General features: G+C 42.7%; 2 non-coding genes across 2 annotated transcripts; one reads left to right on the top strand and one right to left on the bottom strand.

Annotated features, from left to right (window-relative positions):
• Nucleotides 1-2621: 2621 nt before the first annotated feature.
• On the top strand, nucleotides 2622-2703 carry TRNAS-UGA (transfer RNA serine (anticodon UGA)). The gene has a single exon. It is a non-coding gene; the product is annotated as a tRNA-Ser (tRNA).
• A 457-nt stretch (nucleotides 2704-3160) lies between these two features.
• On the bottom strand, nucleotides 3161-3242 carry TRNAL-AAG (transfer RNA leucine (anticodon AAG)). Its single transcript has one exon. It is a non-coding gene; the product is annotated as a tRNA-Leu (tRNA).
• Nucleotides 3243-8762: the final 5520 nt, after the last annotated feature.

The raw sequence follows: 8762 nt of genomic DNA, 5'->3' as shown, positions 1-8762 counted from the left end.
TTACGCCTGCTTCAAGCAGGCGTAAGGAATTGACATAGAAAGTGACTCTGTGAAATATTGTACATTTCACTGAGTCAATTTCCAGGGGCGTTCCTGCGACGGAACGCCCCCCCCACTGCACCGGAACGCCTACATGAAACCTGACGCAGATTTCATGTGGCGCAGGGCCTTACACCGTGACGCATCTCCATAGATGCGTCACGTTGTAAATGCCTCATAGGGATGTGCCACGTTTACGCCGCCTTGCGTGACGCAACAGCGGCGTAAACGTGGCGCAAGGGCCTCATAAATCTGCCCCTATGTGTTTACCTCCCCACCCGCCTGCTAAACATACAGTGGGCTCCTAATAGTAGCAGGCACGTCTTTGTGAAAAATACCTCATTAACCCCACATCACCTCTGGCAGAAATCTGCTTATTTTTAGCGTCTGCCTTTGATTGACGTGTGGGCACGAATCCTGCCAGAATGTTCTGCAGCACCTACTTGAGGGACGAGCAGTGACTAATGTAAATATACCCATAAAAGCTCTTATTCACCAATCAGGTCCCCAATGGCCTGGGATCTCTACTACCTTACCCTGACCTACTCACTGCTTAGGGGACATCCTCAGGCTGCTTGGAAACATATGAGATTAGATTCAGAGAGATAGAAGGGAAGAGAGGAAAAGGGAATATTGGGAAATGTTGATGTTCTTTTAACAATATGTCATCTTAAGTTTACTTTGAAGTGCTGGAGGGGAACAGAAGTGTAAGGGAGTATAGGGAAGAGAGGAATGTTATGGAATATTGGGTAATGAGACAGGGGTGGCGCCCTAGGCGGCTGTTTCATATTACCTTTCCTGCACTGCCTAAGGATGATTCAGTATGCAGAATTGTATATAAGTGTAGTAGTAATTGTGAACGCACCCTACGTCAGACGTCATTTTCGACATTGGCACACAGTATTACTACACGGGGCCGGAAGAGATATTTGTAAAGCTTCTCCCTTGCCTTGGAATCCCACGACTGGACCACCCGACAGGTGGTCCACCTGGGAATTATTAATTGCCGCTGCTGAAGAGGACACAGAACGGCGCCAGCGAGAGCCCCTTAAATCAGCTGGGCCTCTCCCTGCCTGCAGAAACTAATTTAAGTGTTGCAGCGAACTATTGGATTGTTTTAGTTTGGAGGGGTAGGTGCTGTGGACTCGCTGACTCAGGTTGGCATGGAGCACGCAATAATTGAAGTCATTAAGTGCCATTACCAGGCAGAATACAGCACTTCTCGCAGTGAAGACATGCTGCTTAGCTCCGGTGACGTCTCTGCTCAGGCACACACACATCCTGTAATCCAAGTTCACTTTAAGAGGCTTCTCACATTTTATATTATGGTATATTGATTAGTATAGCGCCCTAATCACCCAAGAGTGTATCCGGGTGCTTGGGCAGTTACATCCCCTCCATCACACTCTTTAGGAAAGAAGTAAAAGCCATCCTCATGGCTAAACACACTTGATCTATTAACGTGAATTTTAAAAGTCTCTGCACCGATCTGTATTATCTATGATCCCTCGATTATTCGTATTACTTGCATTATTGAATTACCAGACTGTCTATGCTTACAACTATTTTTACTACTTGCATTATTGATGTACCTGTTTACTATGCTCCCCCATGTACATACCCCACCCCACCTATACCTACAACTGTGATGTACCTTATGGCCTGTTATTCGCCCTCCTGGTATTATTCTATGCTCTGTAAAGCGCTCTGATATCTGCAAGGATCTTGTTCGCGCTATATAAAACTTTTAAAATAAATAATAATAATGTAGGTGTGAGGTACTCTAGGTGCTTATGTGAAGAGCCAGGGCTTCAGCTTCTTGCGGAACTAAAGAAGTGAGGAGGTGGCTCTGATGTGTTGAGACTTGTGGATGTGGGTAGACCCAATAATGGAAGTGGGTGGAGCCACTGAATGAAGTGGGCGGGGCCATGGAGGTGGGTGTGGCTCCTAGAAAAATGTTAGCTCCTGCACTTAATATTTTACAAATTAAGCACTGGAGTTGAGGGCCCTCTGCCTGCAGAGGAGGGCAATATGTGGGAGCTAGTTTTGGTCTGAAAGCCTCATTTAAGATTGGAGTGATGGCCAGGCATACTGGGGAAGGGGTGGGAGAGGCACAGGAGACAGACTGCTACTCAGAGCCTCAGGTAACAGCGCAGCGAGTGCTGTCGCATACCCGCTCCCTATAGCCCTATTTGCTGATGAATTTCTGTTTTGGTTTGCTGTATTTACACTTTTATAGGTCTGTATTTAATATGGATTATGAACAGAAAAAGTTACCCTGAAATGATCACAGAAATCCACCCCTCTGTGGTCAGCCCTGACCCTACCCTTCGTGAAACCATTGTCATAAAGTTTCTGAGGGGGCATCTCCAAAACATTTGGCTTAGAGGGGTTTAGAGCAAAAATTAATTGAAGACCTCCGACCTTAGACAGAGCTGAATTTGTTTCTTGCACAATACCATAAAATGTGTCGTTTATACACCGTTTGTTTTTCTATGTGGCAGTTTACATTAGGAATTCGGAGCGATGAACCTGACTGTTGCGATGTTCAAGAAAGGTTCTTTGAAAGACGTGTTCTACAGGTAGTCGTGGCCGAGCGGTTAAGGCGATGGACTTGAAATCCATTGGGGTTTCCCCGCGCAGGTTCGAATCCTGCCGACTACGCATTTATTTAGTTTCAGTTTTCAAATAAAGCTGAAAAACCCATTTACTCATTCATTTAGCATTGCGAAAAACACATTTACTAACATAAGTTTATCTTGTGAAGATAGACCCGCATTCATCATTTCCTTTGAATGTATACTTAGAAAAGGTCCGTTCTTATATCTTGCAGAGAGAAGTGCGGGGACACCACGCGGAGAGAAAATATTAATAATATTTATTAAACAATACGTTTGAGAGAGTCTGAGCAGGCTGAAGCAAAACTTCGCATTAACAGAAGCACACATCAGGCGATTTATTGGAGTCCACAGTTTAGCCATTTATTTAGAGAGCGAGTGTAAATGAGTGAAGTGTAACTTTTAAAATGAGGGACGTGTTGGTAGAGTATGTCTGGAGGGGCGAGCAAAGGGCAGAGGAAGATGGGAGGCTCCTCTGTAAAAAGTTGTTAAGAAAAAGCAACTGGCAGCGGTGGGATTCGAACCCACGCCTCCGAAGAGACTGGAGCCTTAATCCAGCGCCTTAGACCGCTCGGCCACGCTACCACATGATAAACGGTATTTTTCCGTATGTGATATGACACTTAAATATCCCACATCAACAGCATCAAGTTCTGAAAGTGACTCGATAATTTTCTAATGAAACAATTGTTCATACTGATGGGGTAATTTATTAGGATGTGATCAAAGTTCATTCAAAAATATAACAGAAGTGCTGCATGTATTGATGACATCCGCCCTGATGACCCACCCAGCACAACCTTAGCTTTAAAGTGACGTCATGTCTTGTGTGGCATCTTCACAGTCTGCAGTGCATACTTCTAACAACAATACTTTACATGCTCCGGTCTTAGACGTTAGACCTCACATTGAAAAGGTAGAAGTGACACTGAAAGTTCCAAAATGCTACCTGGTACTAGTTAAAACCCCAGCACATGTGGGTGGTGCCTCAGATGACGTATGGTCCACATGGAAGCTCCGAGCTGAGAGCTGATCACATTGCAGGAGACACAAGGACAGGACAGAAGATAGAACGCCATTCAGAAGAAACTAAGCAGAACAGGTACATGTGAACAAAAACATTTAGAATAGATTCGTTTTTTTTCTATTTAACCTTGTTCTCACTCGTCTTAGCAGCCGCCAAGTTATCTCCATTCTGAGAGCATGGTAGTCAGACCACACACTTGTTATTTTGATGTGGAATTACTTAATTGCTTCCTGATACTCATCAGTACAATGAGTCTAGTATAATTCGTCACAGTTCTTGTAGTGTTCTTGTATTTTCAGGGTCACCGGGCTAAAGGAATTGTGTGGCCACTGCGTTGTTTGCATTAATAAAGATGTTCACCATTTACCGCATAATGTTTCATATGGCGCATATTCTACTGGTTTTAACAAAAAATTGTTTTGAGCTCAAATAGTTCAAAAGTTACAAAAATCAAGTAACACGTGCTGCCACGCAGTGGAATGCCATTTGCAAAGGTTGACAGGTTACATTTCTGTTGCTTATTACTATATTAGGGTGTTAAACTGGTACTAATGAGGTGCAACCAATGCCCAGACCTTGTTAAATAGTGTAAAAATGAAATATTAATTAAGTTGTACTATAAAAAATGTGCCATATTACCCCGCATAATTTGGCTTTTCTTGCCACATAATTTACTGACAAACAACTACAAACTTAGGGGTCCAAAAGAGGATTCAATCGTAATTCTCTGCTCGTCAACGTCTTATCAATAGTATAAAGGTACGAACGCAATCATAACACTAACAAACCAGACCACAAGATGTGAAGAACCAGTAACGTGAGTCACCCCTGGTGTAGGATTCCCATCAACGGTCTTGTAATGATCAATATTATCATTTGGAAGTCCTTATCGGGTATTGTGTCTCTAGATCATTGAGACCGGCATACCCCGATACCCAGATACGGGGTAGCAACCCACAATCACTTGGTACTGCCACATAGTGTTGATGTGATGGGAAGTGCAGTGTAACAAAACAAAAGGAAGTGGTGATATTAAAAAAGGATAGGGAACTCAACCCAGAAGACTTTAATAATTGTTGGCCCCTTCCTTAATAAAAACCAGAACAGTATAACATCGTAATCGCAGTCCCAACAAATAGCTGCGAGGAGACCAACATGTTTCAGCCACTAAGGGATAACGCCTTCGGCTTTCGTCAGGGTCTCTGTTCTCAAGTGATACTACTGCATAGATTTGTGAAATAAAGTGTGAAAAATAAGAAAAAAACACACAAGTGAAAACCAGTAAAGGATATAATGTTCCTTCGACTGTGTCACATCCCCTCTTCGGAACCTGGTTGAGTAATTACCAGAGTATCCGGGGAGTGGACCTCACCTCTTCCTGGACCTGGCTCAGGATATATGAGACCCCGCTCTGTCCGTCGGTATCTCCGGCTGTGACTGAGTGGTCTTCACTTGTGTGTTTTTTTCTTATTTTTCACACTTTATTTCACAAATCTATGCAGTAGTATCACTTGAGAACAGAGACCCTGACGAAAGCCGAAGGCGTTATCCCTTAGTGGCTGAAACATGTTGGTCTCCTCGCAGCTATTTGTTGGGACTGCGATTACGATGTTATACTGTTCTGGTTTTTATTAAGGAAGGGGCCAACAATTATTAAAGTCTTCTGGGTTGAGTTCCCTATCCTTTTTTAATATCACCACTTCCTTTTGTTTTGTTACACTGCACTTCCCATCACATCAACACTATGTGGCAGTACCAAGTGATTGTGGGTTGCTACCCCGTATCTGGGTATCGGGGTATGCCGGTCTCAATGATCTAGAGACACAATACCCGATAAGGACTTCCAAATGATAATATTGATCATTACAAGACCGTTGATGGGAATCCTACACCAGGGGTGACTCACGTTACTGGTTCTTCACATCTTGTGGTCTGGTTTGTTAGTGTTATGATTGCGTTCGTACCTTTATACTATTGATAAGACGTTGACGAGCAGAGAATTACGATTGAATCCTCTTTTGGACCCCTAAGTTTGTAGTTGTTTGTTTGATTCCTACGGGGGATAATACTTAGGCCCGGTCGGTAAACATCCCTCTAGCCCTGTATTAGATTGTCTTTTTTCTACATAATTTACTGAACCTTGTCTAAAAATTTGACCCTCCCATGCTGCATAGTTCCAGTGGCCCTGAGTACTTCATATCACTGTTGAGGTGTCTTGTGCTATGTGTAAAGGTAGCACAGGAATCACTCTATTGGACCCACTTGGTTGTGAATGTGGTAAAATCTGTTATAAGTAATCAGAATATCTAATACTGTTTTCAATCAGTGGCTGTGCTATGTTATTGACTTTAGATATATGAGTCCCAAGGAATCAATACAACTAGTGTTACCACACTAACACAGTACAGAATAAAAACTAATGAATAAATGCGAAAGACCAGGATTTTGTATTGTCTGAAGATTATTATTTATTTTCAAGACAAAGGAATATATATTTTTGTACAACAGAGATAAACATTCAAAATAGGGTGCATACATAGATATTATTTAGATATTCAAGGTATCGATTGTTTCTTCCTTTGGTATATCTAAATCATAAGTCCAGACTGCTCATAAGTAATAATACAATGATTTCCACTTTAAATCAGAAGAAAATCAAAGATGACAAATTAAATCAGAATGCAGAGGTGGACTAAATAGTCGACGTTTCGGTCTCTTTGGGAGTTTTTCACAAGACCATCATCAGAACAAAATAATCTTATATACAGTAGATTACCCTTTTTTCTTAATTAGAGACACGTCACTTATATAGTTTAGGACGGCAGCAGCACTTTGAATGTGGCGTTGATGCAAGGCAAGGAGATAAATCTTTGTGCCAAAGTTTACTCGTATTTTATACCGGAGTGTTGTCAGAGGTTACTGGTAGGATATCCAATTTTGATCATTTCCAGAACGCTCATATATTTTTCAAATTTCGATCGTAAGCCCGCTGCAGTCTAGACGAATCAAGTCACAGTTTTCGTGGACTTGTGAGCCGCCTTCGATTTGGTGCCAAGATCCAAGTTATGGAATGTGCTGGCTGATCTTCGTGTTCCGCTAGACATTCTCGCTATTCGGATGAAATTGCATCAGACCAACTTTGCCCGTGTCAGATGTGGTAGAAATGGCAACTTAACTGAAAGATTCCCTGTTGACAGAGGGGTGAGACAGGGCTGTGTGCTCGTACCGACCCTGTTCTGCCTCTTTGTGAACGGGGTAATCACCCATCTGACCAGGATTAATGATATTGATGCCCCCAAATTGAACGGCAGCAGGGTACCCGCAATTATGTTTGCGGATGATACCCTGCTGCTGTCGAAATCCCCTATGGGAATACAACGTGTACTGGATGGGTTTCTGGAATTTTGTATAGAGAGGGATCTCGAGATTAATGTCACTAAAACAAAATATATGATCTTAAACCCCACCCCATCATCACGTCCCAATCCCTCTATAGGTCTAGCACGGCTAGAGAGGGTATCTACATTTGAGTATTTGGGAGTAACCCTCAATGAGCACATGACCTGGGGTACACAACAGCCTAGGGCAAATATGAAATTGGTCCAGATAACGGGTGGAATCTCTAGGATGGCGAACACATCATCATATCGTCCACTTGGCCCTGTCATCCAGATCTTCAAATCCCAGGCAAGGGGGGCAGTAACCTATGGGGGTGAGTTGTGGGGCCACACCTCTGCCAAAAACTTAACAAGCACGGAAAATAAATTCATCAGGCAGTTGGCAGCTCTTCCACCAAGTACCCCGTTACTCTCACTGAGAATGAATATGGGTATTAGGCCAATTGCAGATGAACTGGGTCTTAAACCACTAACCTTCTGGCGACGTTTATGGAGCAGCCAAGATCTTATCAACTACAGAATGGAGCTCCAGGATTTTTTAACTTTACCAAAAGCCTCCAACATCCCATGGCTTGGATATATAAAAAGCTCCTGTGAGAGTCTGGAACTATCAGAACTTTGGACTGATCCGGTAAATGCAAGCAACAGGATCCCACGCAAGGTATTGTCCAAAGTCTACTATGACCGAAAGTTGGCTAATATCTTGAACACAGTGCGCGAGGGATCTCTAACAAACTTATTCATCCAAAGCAAAGACTTCTACTCACTGGAATGTGTTCTGGATGGTATAACGCCTGTGCTGACCAGAAAGCTATTCCTGCAATGGAGATATGGCACACTCCCCCTTAGATCATTCACTAGCTCCTGGTCTTCTGCCCCGACCACTGACCACTGCCCGGCATGCGCGCACTATAAAGAAAATGATCTACATGTGGTCTTCTTTTGCAAAGCCTACAAAAGAATCAGGAGACATTGGCTAATTTTCCTTTTTAAAAATCTGGGTTTCAGACAGTTCCTTCCTGCGTACAGAATTTAAAAAACTGACGTGTGCCCCCCACTTGCAGTAGCAAAGTATCTAACAGCAATGTGGTTTACTCGCAATCGCCTTTTGAAAACGGAACTGGCCTTTTAAACAAACCTAACCCCACTATTGATTTTTAACCCGATTGTGATGATGAATTGATTAATGTGTAGCAGTGTCATTTTATAAGCAATGTTCTATTGATTTGCGAAATGATTTTATTGTCTGTATATCTTTGATGATCCATTGATCGAAATAAAGATCGAAATGGATTACACTTTTCAGAACTTTTGGTTTGGCTGTGAAGTAAAAAAAAGTGTTTTTAAGTAAAAATTTAAATACTCACAGGTTTGGGGTTTTGTCAAACCCAACACAAACTCTTTGAAAATCTGTCCCTGTGGGTCTAGTCGGCAGAATGGAAGGGGGAGGGGCAAAAAAGTGGAAAGAGGCAAGGCTTCGGAAGGATGTAGAAACCATTGAGGGAGGAAACCAAGTGAGCATTTAAGGCTGGTGAGAGAGGCAGGATACATGGCTTACTATTGAGAGATGCTTGTTTTCTTTGCATATGCAGGCCACCCAGGAAAGCAGCATTTTAACTTATGCAACACCTATGACTTGTTTTTGGAGGGTAACGCTATCTTGGTGTGTGACACTGGGGG

Source organism: Lissotriton vulgaris, chromosome 12 (genome assembly GCF_964263255.1).
Source record: "Lissotriton vulgaris chromosome 12, aLisVul1.2, whole genome shotgun sequence".
Taxonomy (NCBI): domain Eukaryota; kingdom Metazoa; phylum Chordata; class Amphibia; order Caudata; family Salamandridae; genus Lissotriton; species Lissotriton vulgaris.
This window is presented reverse-complemented; position numbering and strand designations above follow the sequence as displayed.